Source organism: Canis lupus, chromosome 11 (assembly GCF_048164855.1).
Source record: "Canis lupus baileyi chromosome 11, mCanLup2.hap1, whole genome shotgun sequence".
Lineage (NCBI taxonomy): Eukaryota > Metazoa > Chordata > Mammalia > Carnivora > Canidae > Canis > Canis lupus.
In genome coordinates this window covers 41,275,572-41,297,984 of record NC_132848.1, presented here as the reverse complement: position 1 = coordinate 41,297,984, position 22,413 = coordinate 41,275,572, and the positions used below count along the sequence as shown (strand labels likewise).

General features: G+C 44.1%; 1 long non-coding RNA gene across 21 annotated transcripts in view; it reads right to left on the bottom strand.

The window, feature by feature from the left end:
* LOC140643050 (uncharacterized) overlaps positions 1-22,413 on the bottom strand; it is a 114,362-nt gene that overhangs the window by 52,618 nt on the left and 39,331 nt on the right. For 10 of the 21 annotated variants that reach the window (XR_012039440.1, XR_012039446.1, XR_012039439.1 and 7 more), the window contains exons 2-8: positions 17,869-18,049; positions 17,075-17,306; positions 14,547-14,658; positions 12,232-12,533; positions 11,758-12,051; positions 9,181-10,006; positions 7,967-8,090 (exon numbers count right to left, since the gene is read on the bottom strand). This is a non-coding gene — a long non-coding RNA (uncharacterized lncRNA). Of the gene's footprint in view, positions 1-7,966; positions 8,091-9,180; positions 10,007-11,757; positions 12,052-12,083; positions 12,534-14,182; positions 14,211-14,546; positions 14,659-17,074; positions 17,307-17,868; positions 18,050-18,137; positions 18,239-18,267; positions 18,458-19,521; positions 19,635-22,413 lie in introns of those variants that run through there. The other 11 variants (XR_012039455.1, XR_012039441.1, XR_012039444.1 and 8 more) reach the window with 10 other exon arrangements.

The window sequence follows — 22,413 nt, the reverse complement described above, 5'->3', positions numbered from 1 at the left end:
CTACTTTATTTTTAAATACTCATTTCCTACCTTCGACCTCCCCCCACTAGAATGTAAGCTCCCAGAGGGCAGGGATTTTAGCCGGTCTGTCCTCTCCCAAGTACCTGCACACAACTCAGGCACTCAGAGAGTATTTGTTGAATGGCTGAATAGAAGCAAAGAAGAAAAACCATCTGCCCAGTATTTAACAGCAAGTAAGTAATAAGACAAGCAGCATTTTATATAAGGTAAAAATAGTTCTTAACGGGGTGTTTCCCTACGGTAAACTGGTTCTTATTTTGGCCATTCTGCCCAAAGCAAAATATAGCCAACATACATAAGAAGGAAAATATGGTGGGGTATAAGATTTGCTGAAAAGATTATATTTATGCTTTGCTTGGAGTGAAGAAAAGTTTTGGGAAGCGGACCGAAGAATTTTAAATTGCCTTAAAGAAACACAAGAAATACATCTTTCCCCTAACTTTCAGACCTGTGGTCTAGGAAAGAGGGGACAGTTGCCAGAATTCTTAAAGAAACTCAGTGTTAAACAGTGAAAAGATGTCAGGTTGTGGGTTTCTTTGCCACGGGAGGCTTTAGAGACCAACATTGTCTGGATTTGATGACAGGTAATGACATTAACTAATTACAAAACTAATCACATTTGGAGCGGTGGAAGCTGAGATCATGATAAGCATAATCAAATCCCTGACTTCAGGGCTTCGGGAATCAGAGGATAAGTTTTCTCCCCTCGCAAAGCTTGACCAGATGCCTCTTGGAGGAGGCCTTTGTCTGAGTATTTTGGAAGATACTGATGTGAGTCGGAACCAGTATTCTGGATCACAAAGCCCCAGTGGCTCAACTGGTACTAAGCGAGCACACTACAGGGATGCCGTGTGTGTCCCCACTGGCTGAAGGGGGGACTTGTCCACCCCGTCATTGTCAGGAGCTCCATCAAGGTAAGGGGATGACCGGTTGGGTCACGGTGGACAAATTCCAATCCGTGGGAGTCCTGGTGTCTTCCTCCACAAAGCAGAGGTTAAAATAGCAATCACCTTTGCCTCTGCAAATTGCCATGAGAATCCAGCAAAAGAGTTTACTCTGCCGATTATAAGCTGTTTTAAACATAACAAGTATTGCTAGCATTAATCCAAATTACGGGCCTGAATCTCTATAATGTGAATATCTCAATCATCAGTAAGGTGGAGAATCTTTCAAATAAAGAAGCGGACCGCCTTCTGGTGGCAGGAAGGCCTCCACCGCTCTCTCGCGCCCCTCTTGCTCTCTCTGGCCCCGTGGGAGGAAAGGGAAGAGGCGGGCCTCCATCAAAGCATTTCCAGCCCTCTAAGGAGACAACAGAGCAGTGGCCCTGGTCATTCTTCTCATCTGGTAACATTCCTTAAGCCCCAGTGTAAAACTTGAAAGGAAATGAAATCCTAAATGCAAACACTATCTCTCCGTCTCCTGGAAAACGTTCTACCTCTACGTTCCCTCTCCTACCAATTCACTCACCCTCAGTTAAAGCCGCCCTTTGAGTTAAACCTCACTTTTCAGAAACCAAGACATCACTTAAGAAAGAGAAAAACATTAAGAGATCCAGATTTCAATTAACTTTGCCATTGATTTTTGCATAATTCTGGGGGAGGCATTATTCTTTTGGTAAAGCAGGGGCAAAGAACTCTGAGATGAATGGAGGCTCTGATGACACCAGCAGACTAAAACACACGAAGTCCCGATCCCCAGGCCCGGCTGACCAGCAAAAATATTCAGAAAATGGCCTAGAAGAGAGACCTGCCGAGTTGCCCATAACAATGGAGACTCTGACACTCTGGTAAAAAGCCTTCAGCAAATAGCCTTTCCTTGCACATTTCCATTTTCATGTAATTTATGTTTGATGTTCCCACAACGGTGCGATTTTTCTAACCAATCAATAAAACAGATGATCCAACCTTGCTCTTTTCAAAGCTGCAACTGTTTGGTAATTGTGGAATACACACCGATCATAACAGGAGACCACTGGGTTCACACTGCTCACACCTGTGAACACACATGTGCACGCGCTACATAAATACAATAGAGTAAACCACTGATACAGATATAATTTTTAATGTGTTGTGTCATTGAATGTCTATCAGAGGAAAAAAGCCTGTGAAAATAGATTTAAAACAACAGGCAGTTTAATCAGATAAGTACACAGCATTTATCTCTGTCCTCTAGAAATATGATTTCGGCATAATGAATGAAGGGAAGGAGCTCATTGGAATACAGTCCTTCTGAGCAACAGAGTGAAACCAAATATCATGGAGAACATCATTCCCAGGGGGGCACTAGGGGGGGTTTGCTGGGATGAGGAGCAAGGCATCATCATCAGCCAAAGCAGGGAAACTGTTAGACTTGAGCAAAGGAAATACGGTGTAACCATAAATGATGCAATTAGGAATTTCATTTTTAAAGGTTTATTCCAACTCTACTTGACTTTCCAATGGGGAGTTCAAGCCTGCGATAGAACTCGGCAATCTCTGGAAGCCCCTACAGGAGTAGAACAGAAAGTTCTCTGCTACCTTTCTTGGGGCACCCGGGAGCCTCAGGCAGTTGAGCATCTATCTGACTCCTGATTTTGGCGCAAGTCATGATCTCAGGGTCTGGAGACTGAGCCCCACGTTGGGCTCTGTGCTCAGCAGGGAATCTGTTTGGGGTTCTCTCTCCCCCTCTGCTCCTGCTGCATGCATGAAGAAGAAAAAGAAGAAGAGGAGGAGGAAGAAGGAAGAAAGAAGAAGAAGAAGGAGGAGGAGGAGGAGGAGGAGGAGGAGGAGGAGGAGGAGGAGGAAGAAAGAAGAAGAAAAGAGAATCACCGTTCCAGGAAGTACAAGGGAGTGAACTGAAGCAAACGTCCTCCTCTCAAACAGAAGGCAGAGCATTCTATTCAGTAGCCACGTAGGCAGAGCTATAAACGTGAACTTGCTGCTCTCTGCTCTTGTCGGAAGGAAAGCATTAGATTTACATCTGATGATGTGGCTCTTCCCTAGGGATGCTGAGGGAACGAGGGGGCTTCAGGTGAGGAAGCCCGAGCCCAGGGCAGGGCAGATGGCAGCCCAGCAAGCTGATGCTCAGGGACTCACTGACTGTGTGCTATGCACCAGCCCGGTTCCCAGGGCTTCACCCCTCACCCAACCCTGTGAGCAGGTCCTGTCACCCACTGAGTTTTACAGATGATGCAGGGATACCTGAAGTGACTTGCCCAAGGTCACATGGTTACTAGGTGCTGGAGAAGCGCTCAACCAGCCAGCCAGCTCTGAGCGAACCGAGTAACTGCAGTGCTGCTGCTGCTCAAATGAGCTGCATTTAATTGAATGGAAAGTTGGAAAAGTGGCAGCCTTGAAAGGAGGCAGGAAACGATTTGGCTTAATTATAATCATCTCCAAAATCAAAACCGATTTGCTGAATTCTCCCCCTCCACCTCACAAGCCGTGCTCGGCAACACTTCCATGAGGACAGAGAGACGACAACACAGTCTCTCTGTAGCCCCTGCCTGAACCTCCAGGCTGAATCCACCTGCCAGGTGGAACCGGACCCAGCACTAAGAAGCACTTCAGAGACTGTGCGAGATAACCAGGGGCCCATCACAGACGTCAGCTCGAGATGCCGGGAACTCTGAACCCCACCACTCAGCCTTGTGTCACCCTATCCTGGGCCCCCCTGGAGGAGCGGAGGCAGGCTGACCCCAGGGCTCACCCAGTGTGACTCATCCATTTCAACCTTGCAGAGGGTTGCTACACCTTATCACAGGGCTGGTGCTAATCTCCATCCACAACTCAGGCATTAAAAAGATAAGTTTTTAATAACTTAATATCATGTCTATTTGGAGGCCTCATTCTTCCAAAGTGGCAGAAACTGAGTGATGGGATGTCCCCTTCACCTAAACCATGGCCACATTCTGGGGATTCTCAGTTCTAAGATGTGGTAGGGGAGAGGCTGGCAGTGTCTGATGGCAGGCGTCTATGCAGGCAGCCTCTGATTCTCTGATATGTCAGTCAGTCCCCCTTCCTCATCCTCACACATCTTTGGCCCAAGCTGTTCTGGACACCCTTGTGTTCCACCCTCCCAGCGCCTTTCAGGTGTCCAAGAGACCAAGGACAGATCTTCTCCTCCATGCCCCTTCCCCCACCATCATGGGTGCTAAATGTCCCCCAAGACTTGTTCTCTCCACTCTTTAGCTGGGCCTTATAGGTTTCTGCTCCCCCAAGGCTGTAGCAAAACAAAACAATATGCAGGGTAAGCCTTACATCTAGAAGGACTTCACAGAAACCCAACAACAGAGGCATGGCCAAATAGAAATTTATTGTCAGACACAACAAAACAATTGGGCTCAAAGGTGCAGTCAAGGAATGGGGGCAGGCTCTTGCTAGCCTCCAGCTGGGCCCTTGTTTCACAATGGCAGCTGTCCCCTGGGCATCACACGCCGGGTGAGCAGGACAAAGTCCTCCAGGAAAGAAGTGGCTACAATAGACTGTGGCCCGTGTTTCACACTGAGCAAGGGAGGCATCTGCCCATTCCAATCTGCAGCATGGTGGGAAGGTGAGCTTTTGGTGTCCTCCATTACAGGAGAAGCCAGTTAGGAGGAGCTTGAGGGTGTCAGCCCAAAGAATCCACCACGACCAGGGAAGACTCGTTTTTTCACTGTCGCTTCCCTCCTGCCGAAACAAGTAGGCACTGGCCTCATTGCTTGGATGATGTAAAAGTGAAAAGAAAAATACTAGTGGCCAAAGGTTGCTAATGCTTTAGAAGCTATTTCCCACCTCATTGGTTAAAGAGTACTTGGGTCTGGGTAGATGCCCAGAGGAAGTTCAATGCTACCGGCTCCCCTGCAGGACCGATTTGGTGACCTAGACATCTGAGACCTTCATTCAAACCCCTGCACTCCCAGGCTGCATGATGTCAGCCACAGCCACTGTGCCTCCAACCCCACCCTGGCCTGGTGCAAGAGACACAGAAGGCACTTGGTGAATGGATATTGGGTAAAGAAAGGCTCAAGTCTGTGAACTGGGAAGGCTGGGTCAGAATGTGGCAGGGGTGATTCCTAAGACGTAGGATACAAGACCCAGTCGCTGAGGGAGAACCACAGAGGCTGAGCTATTTAACGCCAGCTGCTACCCAGCTCCTTCCGGTGGTCTGGAAGGGTCAGTTCAGGGCTCAGTGCACCTGTAGAGGCCGAAGGACCCCCCTCCCTCTCGAGTACAGCTTCAAAATCATTTTAACCACTACACAGAACAGCTGACCCTCCTGAGTCTCAACCTTAGGTCTGCTACACTACAACTTCAGGAAAGTTCTTTTGAACCAAATCTTCACCGTCTATCAGTAAAACAAAGACTGTAGGGTTACTGTGAAGATGGCAGGTAATGGATGTAAAGCCCCTGTCCGCTGGCCTTCTTAACCCATGGTAATAGCTCTTCTTGCAGAAGATGCTGGAGTCTTGGATTGCACCAGGAGCAGAACTCTACCTGCCCACCCGGGGCAGATCTCCTCCAGGCCAGGAGGTGCTCCAGAATTGGGTTTGGTGGGTTGGCTGTTGAGGAAGAAGGATGGTGTGAGGCAGGTTGGCTAACAACACCCTCCATTCTCGCATGGCCAAGTGGTATGGACCTGTAGGAATTCTCACCTGACCTCAATTCTGCATAAAACTGTGGATACTCAGGTGCCATGTGATCTCTAACACAGTAACACCACTTGCAAACTGATTAATTCTTTGGAGCTCTTGGGCCCCCTTAGGACTAACACGTGCTTCCACCCAGTCATCCATACACAAGTGTAAGAAGTGCTATAATCAACGCTGTTTGGTACAACTAAAAATGATATGCTTGGCAAAAAATAAAATAAAATAAAATAATAAAATATAAAATAAAATAAAATAAAATAAAATAAAATAAAATAAAATAAAATAAAATCAATCTCTGGCTATGTTAAGTAACATAAGAACCAAGGAGGAAAGACCCATAACCAGAGGAGGGCTGGGTGTGGCCACCAGCCACAGAGAGAAAGCCAGAGTCGAGGAAACAGGACGTGCTCTGCTTGGCAGAGGGGAAAAGGTAAAAACTGTCTTCAGATATTTGGAGAGAGCTTTCATGGGCAAGAATGAGCTTTATTGTATGTGCCTCAAGAAGTAAAACGAGAGCCCCTCGTGGAGTAGTCCATGAAGGCGTGCTTTGACTCAACTGAAGGAAAGGATTTCAGTCACTGCATTTGAAGATGAGACGGGCAACCCTGAGTGGACAGTGAGCTTCAGAAGCTAACGGTCTTTAAGACTGGAGGATGAGTGCTTGCTGAGGAGATCACACCAGACCTGCCTCGTGGGGGCTATGGTGAGAATCAAGATCATTATTTCCAACCCCCCTATATGCCACCTCTCAGGTGGTGACTCAGGTGGTGACAGGCTCTGGCCTGTCAGCAGCTTGCTTCCCCCAAGCTTCCAGGCTATAGACTTTATTATGCACAACCCAATGGAGCCCCTCTCATGCCCACTTAGCTGGAAGGAAGCTGGCCCTGCCCTCCCTTCCTGGAGCTTCCCCATTACCCCTGAAACATGAGACACTCCAGTGAAACTCCATACCCAACTGTGATCAACCCAGAGGTAAGAGGGGAAAGTAGAGCGACGTTAATATCATGAGAAAAACTATTCACCAATCAGAAGTGGCAAACAAATTCTATATTTGCTTATTGCCATCCTTTCTCTATTAATCTATCCTGAAATCTAACCAATTCTGCTCTGGGAGGACAGTCTCTGTATTCGTTTCCCATGGCTGCTATCACAAATCACCACAAACTTGGTGACTGAAAACAACAGAGATGTATTACTGCAGAAGTCTGCAGGCAGCATGGTGGAGGTGCCAGGGAAGGCTCCCATCCTCACCTCTTCCAGCTTCCAGTGACAGCCCACATTCCTTAGCTTGTGACCACATGACTCCAAATCCTACCTCCATTGTCCCCCTGCCCTCTCTTGTGTCACTCCACCTCCATCCATGCCTCCATCTTCTAAAGACATCTGCAACTGGATTTCGAACCTACCCAGATAATCCCAGGCCATCTCTCCATCCCAAGATCCTTAATCACATCTGCAAAGACTTTGGCACAGAAGCTTGCATACTCAGGTTCTAGGAATTAAGATGCAGACGATTTTTTGGAGGGCTGGTGTCTAGCCTACCACCATCCCAAGGACAGAGCAGTCGCTTACGACTCACGCCAAGTTGGGGCCACATCGATAACGCACCATTGTTATTTGCTCCTTTGGCCTCAGCCTGACCATCATTCTCCCCAACTCCCTACTCTGGGACTGAACTCCGCAAAAGAGACAGCGCCTGAGCTTTTCCTACAGTTCTCCTTTCTAGGAAACCCAAAGTAATACCTGTAAGCCATCGAGAACACTGCCCACAGTAGTGGCAGTAACAGTGGCTGGAATAATGCAATAAGTTCCCAGAGTTTTCAAGGAGATTTCACTTTTTTTTTTTCCCAGAGCATTGTCTAATCACTTAAAAATAGGCTCTCCACTGAGGAAATGGAGGTCATCTATTTCGGTGAAATTTTACACTGTGTTGAAAGATTTATTTCCCCTCTACAAAACATTTCCAGCACGGTGACAAGGCTTCAGGAGAATACCTGCTAAAAGATTAGAATTAGAAAAGGAAGGGTTTTCCCACAGCAAACAGAAGAAGATTCGCTCAATTACAGGGAAGTTAAATAAATTAGTTAATGCTTACAAATTTCTTACAGATGAAAAGTGTTATCTGTATCACCGCTAAGACCTGCTGTGAATAGGCTTTCTCGGTGCTAAACCAAATTATGTTTCTTAAAACAGCAGCGTCCTGGGTCCTGGGAATATCCGAGAAGTAACATGGCTTTATTAATGAATTGCACAATCAGACAGCAGCACCTCCAAATTCACCTGACTGACTTGTTGTAAGGGAGGCAGAGGAGCTTAAGGCAGAATTTTCTACTGTACCTCTCAGAGGTCTTTGCAGGTGATAATTCTCCGATGGAAGATTCTGGAAGGTCTGCTTGTTTATGAGGCAACTTCACTGGCACCTTTGCTTCAGAGAATCATAGACTTGCACTCACAGATAAACCTGGAAAAAAAAAGTAGCCAACAACACTGAATATGAAGAAAATATTGGCAAACTTCCCTGTTAAAATAACAAGTGTCAAACACAAAAACTTTCAAGTTTTTCACTTCTCCTACCATGACAAGGCAAATTTAATATTTTGGTGGAAGCTGCTTCCTCCAGGCACATTTGATAATCATCATTTCAAAACTTACAGGACACATCATTGAACGAATACAATCTGAATGAAGGCTGTATTTAACAGTGTGGTAAATAAAATAAGTCCACATCTGGTATGTTTAATTTATGCCATTTAATTGGACAATCCATATTTGAAAATTCCTCTGATATGGATTCCCTTGGACTTTATTTATATACAAAATCCTAACTTGCAAATCCTTGCAATCCAGACCTAGATTGTCTCCATCCTTTAGCTGCTGGTACAATCTGCCATCAACACTTCAGCATCCCTCTTTCTCTTTGCTCTCATGGTATGTACACACACATAAACAGTACACACACACACACACACACACACACACTACATAAAACAACATGGCAGGCAACACTGTTGGGTGACAGGATTGCTCTCTCTTTCCCATCCCATCTATTCTCTTGTTCTCCATATCACAAATAAGGGCTAACTCCTTGGGCAGGATGGGGGAAATCAATATCGTTGATATAGATCCAGAATCTATGTTGTTCTGGAGGATTCCAGCCACAGGGGTCCAAAAACAAAATTACTCTATTTTCCAACTCTTCTTCACACAGCCCTCACTCTCCCTGAGACATTCTGCTCCTTTTACATTCATAGCAGGCTCTTAAATAACGTTCAGTAATGAATGAGTGAACAAAAAATGAACTAAAGAACTGAGCATTTCTGAAACCGTGGAAGAAGCGTGATGTAAAGAAGCATATGGTATACTGGAAAAGAATGGTGGCTTAAAGCAGGAGAGCTAGCCTCCAGCTCTTCTGCTGGCTGACTACTTGATCTTGGGTAAGCTGTCTCATTTCTTCACGTGCCAAAGAGAACACTTATCCTGATGTTTTCATATGTCACAAATATAGCATCTGATGGTTTAGAAAACACTTGGGACTCATGTTCTCTTCTTACTTGATCCATCCAACTACCAACTGGTGACAAAGGATGCCCATCTTTTGGCATGGAAGCAGACGTCCACAATGTTGACCATAAGGTCTTAAGGTAGTAAATCGAGGTGCGCTCCAAGTCAGAAGTCTTGGCACCTTCTCCTCTGTACAGTTGACAAAAGAAGACCCGAGCCACAACCAGTGACTTCCACTGAGACAGTAATGGCAGAGCCTCTTTCTCACACCATGATCTCCTGCACCTGATCTGCCTCACCTCCTGCTGTCTATACACCAGTCCTGAACACCCATTACGTAAGTACATTACCAAAAGCCCTCAGCATCTCACCAAATGTGGACTGTCATCGAAATTCCCATAAATACATTTCTCAGCAGGGAAATGTATAGATACATAGATACTCCGTGAATGGGATAGGCTCTATCAAGAGTCAGCACACTTTCTCTGTTAAAAAACTAGTTGGTAAATCTTTCAGATTTTGTAGGCATATGGTCTCTGTCGCTACTGCTCCACACTGCAACGCAAAAGCAGCAGCAGACAACCCATCCACAAATGGGTGTGGCTGTGTTCCAATAAATCTTTATTTACAAAAACAGGCAATAGATCGGACTTAGCCTGCAGGCCTGTGTTTGCCAAACTCTTGAACCGCATCAACTTCCAGAAACATCTTGATGTCAAAAACATTATTTTAAAACTTCCTTTCAGAACCAGGGTCCTGATGACTCTTGATGAACACATACATCCAGGCACCTTTGTCCCTCTTCTTCCAATGTCCTCTGATAAACACCGACTGGCAGAGAGGACATGGAGCATTTATCCTTCGACTGCAGTTATTCTGGAAGACAAAGCAAGGGCAGAGATTAAAACCAGCCCCCCGGTCTTTGTGCCATACCCAGCATATCAAGTGCCCCTCTTCAAATTGTACTGAGTTCACTGTCTACCTAATGGAGAAAATAGAACCATTCTTTCACTTAATAGTCTTTTAGTAAGGGTATGGGGGTAGGGGTGGGAGGGGAGGCCAGGTTTACTAAAGGCCCTTATAAAATGCCGGCTGAAAGGAATAATGCTCCTTGGCACCACAGAATCTTTTTCATGTGAAGCTACATGATCACTTTTCATTTTGTTTCTCAAGCACCCCATGGCACCCATCCATGTATTAGGCTAATAACTGCATGAATCTAGTTAAAAGGAACCAAGCAATTATTTTAATTAGAAGAGAACAAAAGTAACACTCCTGGATTCTGTCTTAAGGGGGCAAGAAGGAAGTAGTCGGGGTTCAAAAAGATCCCACAAAATATTTTTGTGAAAGGAAAAATAATTAAGGCCAAATTTAGAATGTACTTGCAATAAATGGGCCAAATAAAATGAATGGCACCACTGTGCAACTAAAACCCATTCATATATAAGAGCCCCAGAAAGTCTATTTTTATGTGATACCATTTTGAGGGTACAGCCAATTTTACAAAGTGAAAGTGAATGTCTAGTAGAGACTTTAATGATCCTTGTGAATCTCTTACACAACTTCTTATAGGGTTTCTGTGTAAACTCTTTTATTAATAAGAGAAAAGGGGAAGGATATTGGTCAATTTGCCTTTTAAGGAGGATTATTTTTCTCATTTAAATTCTTGGAGCAAGGTGTCCAAATTTGTTTCTCTGGAAAAAAAAATCTATCTTTATAGAAAATCCTTGTTACTAATCCATTCTACAGAAAGTGAATCCCACCGTAAGGGTTTTAATCATTTGAACCGAACTGTCATTCAGGAAGAGATTGCTATCTGCAGATTTTCCGTAGTCTTTGCCTTCCTTCCTCCCTTCTGGTCACAGCATTAGGGCTGTGTCACTCCCTCTCAGGCTTCCAAAAAAAAGATGAAATGAAACCCAAACTAGTCAATTCTTAAGTGTTGCTCCTTCCGTTTAAGTCTGTACATGTTTTATTGAACACCTGTTACCTTTGAGTATGCAGCAAGTTATAGATGTAGGTATGACCAAGATCTGAACCAGCCTTCAAGAAGTCCAGAATCTAATCATCAGACACAGAGGCATGGATGCAAAGGAGACCATGCCACCCCAGCTGGGTGGGATGGAGGGTCTCTGACCTCAGTTGATTGTTAAAGAATGGATTGCCCAGGAGAAAGACATGGAGAGTCCCTTCCCAGGGGAAAGATCAGCATACAAAAAGCTGAGACATAAAGAACCCCAGAGTAAACACTGGGGACTGCAAGCAGATAGAGTTGCTAGAGTGTGCAGCAAAGACCCAAGAGGAGCAAGAGAGCTGCCGGAAAGGTAAGCGAGAGCCAGGTGGTGGGAGAATTCGTGTTCTATGTTTAAGAGCCTGGACTGCCTCTCATAGAACAATGGAGAGCCACCAAGCAGTTTTCAACAGAGACTATCATGGCCAGCTGCCCATTCTAGAGTGAGCACTTGGATGGCTGGGAAGGGGATGAAATGGACACTAAGTGTCCCACAAATGCCATAGCCCAAGCAAGAGGTGGTAAGGCCTTGTACTATGGAGAGATGGAGATAGTACTGAAGGGGATTTGAGTTAAAAAAAAAAAAAAAAAAAAAAAACACTCTATGGAACAGTACCTGAAGGGTCAAAGTGGATGAAGTTGGCTTTGAAGTTTCTTAGTGGGGAGCAGGTGTTTTATCTGAGTGCTTGTCATGTATGTCCAGAAAGCTTCTCATCTTACAGGTCCTCCTTTAAATCCAGGATGAGCCCTGATCATGGTTCCAGGATTGAGATGCAGTAACAAATGTCAGCCTTGGGCACACAAGCAGATTGTGAGTCCCGGAAGGTAGTGTAACTTCCCTTCTCTTCCCCAGGCAAACACAGAAACCAGTCTCCTGCCACAAGTCTCCATTAAAATTCATTCCAGAAGCCTGGAATGAAAGAAATTGTAATGAATACTTACAGTGCTGGTTACTTTTATGTGTCAGCTTGATTGGGCCAAGGGACACCCAGATCACTGGTAAAACATCATTTCTGGAAGTGTCTGTGAAAGTGTTTCAGGAAGGGATTAGATTTTGAACCAGTAGATGACTAAGGAAGACCACCCTCACCAAAGCAGTGGGCATCATCCAATCCATTGAGGGCCTGAATAGAACATAAAGTCAGACGAAGGGTGAGTTTTCTCTATGCCTCAGCTGAGACATCTATCTTCTCCTGCCCTCAGGCTTCAGAGCTTCTGGTTCTTGGGCCTTCAGAATCCACCTAGAATTTACACAATTGCTCCCCACAAACGCTCTGTGATTCTGAGGTCTTCAGACTTGAAGTGAGTTATGTGACCAGCTTTCCTGGGTCTCCAGCTTGCAGAGAGCAGACTGTGGAACTTCTTGGCCTCCATAATTGTGCTAGTCAGTTCCTATAATGAATAAATACACACACATGCTTACACTTGGTTCTGCTTCTCTGGAGAACCTTGACTAATAATATACTTAAGGCAACCTACATATATTTTAAATAACTATATTACATTAGACTTATTTATGTTTTAATGTATTAAATAAGATACAGAGGACACTTCTCCAACTCATTTTATGAGCCAGCTAAGCCTTGATAACTCACCTGACAAGGATATTACACTAAAAGAAAGCTACAGGTGAGTCTCATGCTTGTGCCTTGTTGTAAAAACTATCAAAACACGCTGCAATACTTCAAATAAATAATATATCATAACCAGGTTGGGTTTAGTCCAGAAATGGAAGATTGGTTTAACATTAAAAAACCTATTAAATAACTCACCGTACTAGCAGAATAAAGTGTGTGTGGGGGGGTGTCTACAGGATCATTCTATAAATAAGTACCTAGTTTATGACAAATCTATCCTTTCAGAGGCCTGGAGAAAGAAATCTTTTTCATTCATGGTATAGGGTAAGTAGATATTGTGGAGAAAAAAAACAAATTTGATCCCAACTTCACACCATATGCAAAAAATCAATGACATATGGATTATAACTCTGAATATGAAAGGTAAAACAATAAAGCTTCCAGAAAACAATATGAAAGGATATTTTTCATGGCCTTGGGATAAGCAAAGCTCTCTTAAATAAGACACAGAAAGCACTAGCTACAAAGGAAAATATTGCAAAATTAGGCTACATAAAAATAAAAATGTTCTATCCATCCAAAGATACCATAAAGGGAGTAAAAAGTCAAATTCAGAGTGGTATATGATATTTTCAATATATAAATCAAAAAAGGATCCTATCCTTCGGGCATCTGGGTTGCTCAGTCAGGTAAGCATCCAGCTCTTGGTTTTGGCTCAGGTCATGATCTCAGGATCGTGAAATAGAGCCCTGCATTGGGCTCCGCTCTGGGCATGGAGCCTGCTTTGGATTCTCTCTCTCCCTCTTATCCTTACCCCCTTGCCCCTACATACACATTCTCGCTCTTTCTCTCTTAAAAAAAAGGATCATATCCAAAATATATAAATATTTCCTACAAGACAATAAGAAAAGAAGATCAGTGCATTGGAAACATTAGCAAGACCCTTGAAAAGTCCATTCACAAAATATCCAAATGGCCAATGTACATGAAAAGATGCTCAACTTCTTAATAATCTGGGGAATCAAAACCATAATGAGATTCACCATATCACCAGAATGACCAAAATTAAAAAGATGAAGAATACCAAATGTTAACAAGCGTTCTCTCTCACCCACCGCTGGTGGGACTAGAAACTAATACAACCTCTTTGGAAAAGTGACGTCATTAAAGCCCAGCATGGTCATGCCCTACACCTCAGTAACTTCCCTCTTAGTCTACATACGCAACAGATATGCATGCACACCCACCAAGATGTGCATGAGCAAGCATTTGGCAGTTCTCCGAAATAGCCAAAAATCAACAACAACCCCGATGTGCATCAGGGGCAAAATGGTTAACTGTGGTATATTATTGATACAGTGGAATGAGATAAAACAAGGAGAATATAATTGCACCGCAGCAACACAGACACAGCTCACAGACACTATGTTGAAAGGATGAAACCAGATGCAAAAGAACACTTACCAAAGGAGTCCATTCATATGAAGCGGAGACAAAAACAAAAACAAAAAAATAAAAAACAGTCAGCAGAGTGGTTATTTTTGAGGAGAAAAGGAGAGTCTCAGCCTAGGGGCAGGCAGGAATGTTGGCTATATTCTCTTTCTTGTCCCAGGAGGTGGTTACAGGATGTGTTCTCTCCAGGAGAACACACTCCAGGATAACACACTGAGTCCCATGCTCTGCTCTTTGTAATCTTCGATAGATGGAACTCCAATAAAGCTTCCCGCCCAAAATTTCAAGTGTTGATTTCCATTTTCAGATGCAGTAAATGAAAGCACTAAATATTGTAGAATATTTTGATCAAAATCCATCAGTGGCTTATTCTCACCTATGTCAGTGTGCTCTCCGGATGTCAGCTACAGAGCAGAAAACAGGACGAACCAATGAACCACACCTACAGTCACAAATCAGCTGGATCAAGAAGAACAGAATGCCTTCCCCTGGAGGAAAAATGAATAAAACCAGGTCCTTGGCAGTTTCGCTAAAAGGTAAGTAGTGTGTGAGGAGAACAAAAAGTTAAAGCCCCAGTATGTAAAATAAAGACACACTGAAGGTCCTCCTGGAGGCTCATACACTGCTAGCCTTCTATACAGCGGGATTAAAGGGTAACAAATTTAGGCTGGCTACAAGGAAATGCTTTCTTACGAAATGTGTAATTAACCTGTAGCCAATGGTTTACTAAAATCCAACTAAAAAAAAAAGAAAGAAAGAAAGAAAGAAAGAAAGAAAGAAAGAAAGAAAGAAAGATAGATTAGCTATTTATAGCAGCCAAACCAGCATCTGTAGTTTCACTGACTAATATCGTATTACAAAGACTCCCCTGCTTCCAGGCAAAAACTGATAGCCAGCCAGGGTCAGGAAGAAAATTGCCCCTTTGGTGTAGTATTGCACAGCTCTTGTTATCTAATATTGGACAATTCGAGGGGCTGCGCAGTATTCGCACCCCTGTTCAGGGCGCCCGGCTCAGGGATCCAGGATGTGGCCCTGAAACAGGCTATTGTTTTAGTTCTGGATGGCAACACCTGTAGAGCTGTATTTAGGCAACACCTTGTGTTTCCAAAAGGTAAACACAATGAATATAATCAAAATTGTTTCAACACTACTGTTTTTACATCAACAATCTATAAATATATGGAAGAACTCAATATACGTGTGAAATAAACAGAGCACGCGTACCTACACCAAGGTAATTCCGAAGACAGCTCTATAATTTAACAGCTTGGATTGCAATTGTTGCGTTTTTAGGTACGAAAAACACAGATATTATTCATCAAAGTGATTGTCCTGCGCACTTGTATACCTTATATAATTTATTTTTTCAGGGCTTTTTACTTCAAAGGAATCACTAGCTAATGACATTTCAGACTTAAGAAATTTTTCTGATAGCATGCTGGAATTCCCTCAGGGACAGGATTGTGAATAAGTGGATTTTTTTAAAGATCATTAACAGATATTACAAACCAATTCAAACTGAGCGTTTTCTTTGCAAATTACCTTTAACTTTTAAAGCCATTGAAAAAAAAGACAGTGAGTGATTTAATTTACTTAACCTGTCTACAAATTGCAGCTTTGTGCTACATCGGTGACTGCATTTCCAACCAAAAAATATCTCTAACTATCTCTAATAGAGATATTTTTCTAAATTATCGCACTCGATGAGTGATATTTCAAAAGATAGTAATTTTTTTTTCATTTAGCAAGTTGCCCTGAAATTGAGAATTTTATTTTATTGATATGTTTAAAGTAAAAACAGAGCCCGGCACTGTCTATATCTGTTACTTAATTAAAACTCTCGGGTAATTAGCAGGTTTATCATTTCCTGAGAGAATGGATATGGTGGAGCTTTGGTGATAGATTCTGGGTTTTTTTTGGGGGGGGGAGCTGATTTTTCTATTTAATGATCAAACCATAGTTTCTGGGCTAAAGAGCTAATATTTGGTGTGAGAAGCACCTTTATTCCCCCACGTACATCAGGTCTGATGCTTATTTGCATCAACACCCCGTTGTGTATGTTTTCCATTCAAAGAGCTCCCGGGGACTTCAAAGGGAGTTGCCTGCAAGGACAGTCTACGTGGGAGTCCTGAAAGACTCCAGAACAGGCCCAGAGCAGGGAGAAACCATGCCAAGACTAGCTCACACTGGAGCCCCCAAACCATGTCACAAAATTAAAGGGTCTCCCCTGCCTACGCCATCCCACAGCGCACGTGGGAAATGTCCCCAGGCTTGCCAAGCACTGCGCTGGCTTCTCGGGCTACTACTTATAAATATTTGATGAGTAGCGTCCCATTTATAAGAAAGTATGTTAATAAGAATATTCTTTGAAATTGGAGTCCAATGCAGGTTTTAAAAAGGCTCATTGTTTGAGGTACTACAGATTTCCTTCTTTTCCCTTTTAAAGTGCAAAGTCAGCTTACCACAAACCCAACTACAACAACAAGAAAACTAACATCCTTTCGGACGTCCCGTCAATAACAAAAACAAAAAAGAAATGGGTAAGGTTCTATTCTAAAGGATGGTCTATTTTTTTGGACGGATTCGTGGATTTTTTGCAGGTAAAGGAACAAAGAAACTAATATTCCTTGAGCGTCTCTTGTGTGCCAGATGTTCTAATTCTTCTCTTTTAATCCACACCAATATATTAGGAGGTAAATTGTATTATCCCCATTTTAAAAATGGAAAATGAGCCACACGGAGATCGGACAGTAGGGTGTCTATTCCAAAGTCCCACAACGGTTGAGTGCAGAGAGGGAAACCAGATCTACCCAACCTCAAAGTCCATGTCTGGTCTCTACCTCACACTAACTCCAGGTGCCTGCTGGTTTTAGAGGGATACAGCCCTGCCCGGTCTTTTCTCACCTCTCTGAGCTGGTCTCCTCATCTGGAGATACCACGGAGACAGCAGGAGCACCTGCGCAGCCCAGCATGCTGGAGGATGACAAAGACGGAGGGCATCCGAGTGTGGAAGAGCTTCGTACACCCCACACTCTGGACACAGTGTCTCATTCACCTTGCCTTCGATTTCAGGCACACTCTGCAGCATCAAACTTTATTCGCATCACTGTAGCTTGGTCTTTTTGTGAAAATAAATCTAAATGGGAGTGATTTTTCATGTAATGTAGAAGTCAAAACCATAGCTTAAAAATAAAATACAATAAAATATATAACATAAATAATGATAGAAAATAAAATAAAAGACACACGGGACATTTTCTGACCCCGGAATATCAATCCGTTGATTTAGTTTATACTCATTCAACAATCTTTACATACGCTGAGTTGAAGCTTAGATGTTGCATCATCACGTCAGATTTTACCTTGCCTTTGCACTGAGGGTAAAATCAAACATCCAGATAGGACCCACCTACAGGGCCAGGTGTGATGTGATCTGATGCCTGCTGGCCTCTCAAGCCTCCTCCTGAGCAGCATCCTGCACTCGCTGCTCTCCAGACACAGGGCCAACAGGCTGAGCTGGAGTCCTGCCTCCTGGGTCCCCCTTCTACCGGCTGGCTACTCACCTGCTGCCCCCTTCTCTTTGTTCCTGACTCAGTTTAAACATCCTCTCCTCCAAAAGACCTTCCATTGCCTTTGGATCCAAAGTAGCCCAGCCCTGATCTTCCCACTTCTTTTGGTTTCCTTCAGAGCAATCTTACCATGTGTGACGCTCTCTGGTCGGTCCCTTGTGTGCCATCCATCCATCCATCTCCCCAAATCGAGTGTAACTCCAGGAAGTCAGAGACCAGCTCAGGCTTGTTCCCCCGACTCTGTCTCCAGACCATGGGACAGCCAGACATAAAGGACATGAGAAACTGTGTTGCCTTAAAGCAGCTGCACCTGATGTAAAATCACAAAAAGTCCCAGTCAGATACTCTGTTTCATGGCTGGGGTGACAGCCCTTGAACTGAAGGAGAAAAGCTCTCACGTTTCCTCCTGCACCAAGCTCAAGTTCTCTTCCCTGCAATGAACCCAGGCCTCCTCCCTGCCAGGTGGCAATGCTTGCCCAATCTGGAAACAGGCGGCCTATGTTGACTCCCAGCCTGGAAACGTCTTACCTGTTGGCTAGAGTCCTGCCTGCCAAGAAGGCACGGCTTCTCCTGTCATCTCAGTGTGACATGCCAATGAGCCCAGTGCCCTGAGGGGCCCAGGTGTGACTCTCAGGTGCTTCCAGGGGTTCCTCTGTCCGAGTTAGCAGGGGCTCTGGTGACAGCCCTGGGACCTCAGCTTCTGCTGCCCTAACCAATCCCCGCCCACGCTGTCACAGGGACAGTGGCAGGCCACCCTCACAGCACACCTCTTCCTAGCCTTAACCATTTTTTTCTTTACCCAATCATTTACAAATTAGAGAATACATATTTCTTGTAATAAGTGAAATGACACTGAAACAAGTGAGGACAAGCAAAGGTAATTCCCTCTCCCTGGAGATGACCACGGGCAAGCATGCATATGCCTATATCCATGTATTTTATGTATATAGTAATGGAGAGAGACACACGCTATATATAGTAAATACGCATCACGTTTATTACATAGTACATATATTTATTTATACTTCTATATACCTGGGATCCCATACTTGCTGGGACAATTTTAGTGTGGGATTTTATTTAATTACCACTGCTTTATGCATTTCTTTTCCCCTCCCGGGTGTGGTTATTCCCAGGATTGACAGGAAAGCACAGGTGTGCTCCAGCCAGGTGACCACACTTGTGTGCAGTGGCACCAATCTCCCTGTCTGCTCTTAAACACACCTGCCTTGGTCACACTGGGCTTCAGACCAGTCTTCAGAGAAGCGGGCTCTGCTGGTGTTTTCTCTTTTCCGTGGCTGGTTTAGAGACATGTGAGAAGACGCCTTCACCTCACCCCCCAGGGAGATCACAGACCACCCTCAGCACGATCCCATTTGTTTCCTATCACTCCTTGGCCCATCTTGCTCCCCTCTGTGCCTACTCAGCTCCTGTCTGGAGCTGCCAGCCCCTGTGCTATCTCTGACCTTGTCTCTTTTCCAGTGACCTTCTCAAAGTAACAGATCTTCAGGGCACGTCCTCTTTCCCTTTCTTCACAGGTGTCCCTCCGCATACCTCCTCCAGGAAAGCTCACCCAGGTCTTTGCTTGGAACCCATTTACTCAGCCCATTTGCCCTCAGGTGACGATTCCTCCTGACCCTCGCCCTACCAGATCACAAATTCGATCAACACATTGGTGTATTGCTTTGTAGCTTGCAAACTTATTCAAATAGGTTGCATCAACTAATTCTTACAATAACCCTATGAAACAGAGAGGAATGAATCTACTGGTCCTCAGAATACCTGGGTCTTCAAAGAAGTTAGCAGGCACCTTGCAAAGCAAGTATCAATATAGCCACACACAAAATATTCAGCTTCACTACTGTTACAGGAAATGCACGCTGATATCGTCTGGCCTAGGAGTTAGCAAATATACAAAAGAATGATTAATACCGTCCAGCAAGGGAGGACATGGTTGCAGGCAGGAGTTCAGATCGGTGGCACCTCTCTGACCCATAACTTGCCAACACATAGTGAATTAGAAAACCGTGGGACCATGCAATTCTTCCTGCCGGAATTTGTCCCAAGGAAATAAACAAAACTATGCAGAAAGTTTAAGCTACGAGGCGGTTTTAATATGTGACTGATTAAGCTGAAGCCCAGTCATGCAATAAAATGCTCTGAAAAAAAATTAAAGATACTAAGGTAGAAGAATATATAATATCAATATATAATACCATGCGAAGATTTTTATGTAAATAAAAAATGATTGCATAATAATATGAATTGTCGGAGTCCCGTACAAATGATAGATATGCATACAGATGTAAATATCATGCACCCCAAAATGTCAAGAAAGGCTATCTCCAAGTGATGACATTATGGGTGATATTTATTCTCTATTTTCTAATTTTTTTCCAGTAAGCACATATAATTCTGTAAAGAGAAAAATAAGGTGATAACATTTAAAAAATTGCCTTTGTCTAAACGGAACCAGTTCCACAATTGAATATTCAGCAAATATTTATTGAACTTCTATACACAAAGCAATCTGCTAGGTGATAAGGATGCAGTGGTTAAAGTTTTTTTAAAGAGAGAGAGAGAGAGAGAGAGAGGTGGCTGCTGCCCTGAAGAAGGTATTCTTGGAAAATGGAAGAAAGCCAGTGGGGGTTGCTGGTTGCAACAGGGAATGCCACCGGGCACAGCTGGAGCTCATTAGGCATTATTCTTCCCGAAACCCAAGAAATGGCCTCAGAGGATATTAATGCATCCGGTCATGCTTGGGTGAGACTGAGCCTCAGAACTGGACCTGGCTCTGAAAAAAAAGTGGTTTCTGAGAGTGGAAAATGGAGAGAAAGCAAGAGAGTGAGAACCTCTCCTGCTCTTCAAGCTCTCAGCTACTGTGTCTCCTGCCAGCCTGAGAAAAATGGCTGGAGTGGCCTGGCTGGGGAAGAAATGGTCCCATGGGTTGCATGACTGCTGACATTTATAAAGAGAAGGCCCAGAATGATCTGTCTTTTAAATAAGTGATTAGTGAAAGTTGAACAAAACTCCCTGCACGAGACTCCCTTTGAGTCTGCCCTACAGAGAAACATCCAGCCTCCTACTGTTCCTAGATGACACTCCCCCTTTCACTGTGCAAGACTGGAGCCTTGTACACACATCATATCTGTTTTCCCAGCCCGGAAGCCATCCCCAGGAAGTGTGGCACTTCCACAGTCTGCAAGAAGTCTTTGCAGCCTCGTGGGTACCATTTCGTTACCCCCACGGGATCACTGTCATACTCTAAGTTAACGCAGGGCATCTGCTTTGGGTTGGTTTTTTTTTCCCCCCACAAATGATGAAGAATTTGTGTTGATTCTTCCCCCAAAAGGCCACTTGTGAGCAGTGTTCATTTGGAGGCCTGGCTGAGGTTCAGAGAGGGACCACGGTGAAGGGAACCAGCCCTCCTGAGGACTGAACTCGTGATCTCATTAGCACAGGGTTCTAATCAACTGAGCCACCAGGCACATACCTCATTTAAGGCAGTAATTTGCTAAATGTTAATTCTTAGATTAACTACAGATGAGTAGAGTTCCATGGGGGGAAAAATGAGAGAGAATTTGTTAATTCTTGAAAGGAAATTTGGGTCATCAGTAGATGATTCCTCTGGTTAGTTTTAAGATCCAATTCCAGCATCTGAAGATGATATTCATTGGGATCTATGCCACTATCATTTTTTTATCAATACCATGATCAGGAGAACTTCAAGGAAAAAGCAAATGGTGTCACTTCTGCATGTGCAGAACACTACATAGATCCCTCCAGAGTTTCTATTTCAAACTTCAGGAACAAACCTTGGGTAGGAATAAGAAGGAAAGGTTTCCATAACTGAGGCAGAGATGGTCCTCTTGGAAGGGACCCCAGTCCCTTTGCCTCCACTCCCTGCCCCTGCCCAGAACCCTGATTCCTGTGGAGAAAAGACCTACCCTCTGTGGGAAAGGGAGCCCCGGACCCGCAGCCCTGTCTCAGGGCATGCTGTAATCCATTTGCCCTCTCATCCCCCAGCCGGGCTCTGAGGAGCCAGTTTTACAAACAGCAAATATGGTTTGGAACAAAGTTTTGACACTGACTCGGTATCCTGTGCTCGTATTACATTTCTATGAATATTCCACCGACTTTTCAACTCTGAAGAACAAAGTTTCCGCTCTCAGGCTACATTTAGCATTCAGGCCATTTCAACTTCAGTTGCTCCCACCCTGACAGCGATCTTTGAAACTGATATGGCCCTAAAAGAAACCAGAATAACTTTTAAAAATTATTAATAATAATAGGCTAGGTTCCCAGTCTTTGTAATCTTGTGGAAGAACCTCTGTGAGAAAGCACAGTGGGAATTGAATTGAACGTGTGCCCACTCTAGCTTTTCCATGGAAAAGCTGGCCTGCAAATGCATGCTTGTTCTGCAAGAGAATGTCTACGAACTGGAAAGGGATGGGAATGCAGCCCTGCTTTTGCATTTATCAGTTTTTGCCCCAAGAGCTTGAAAAAGACCATCTTTAAACACCTGGGTCTCTGCCATTGTAAGAGAAGCCCCACAACACCTGGTGGGGAGTCAACAGGGCACGTACCAGGAGCACCCTACCTCTGGCACTTGCCCGCTAGGAGCTCCTGAGAAAGTGAGGTATCCTCTCTGAGAGGTCAATTTCCTCACCTGGA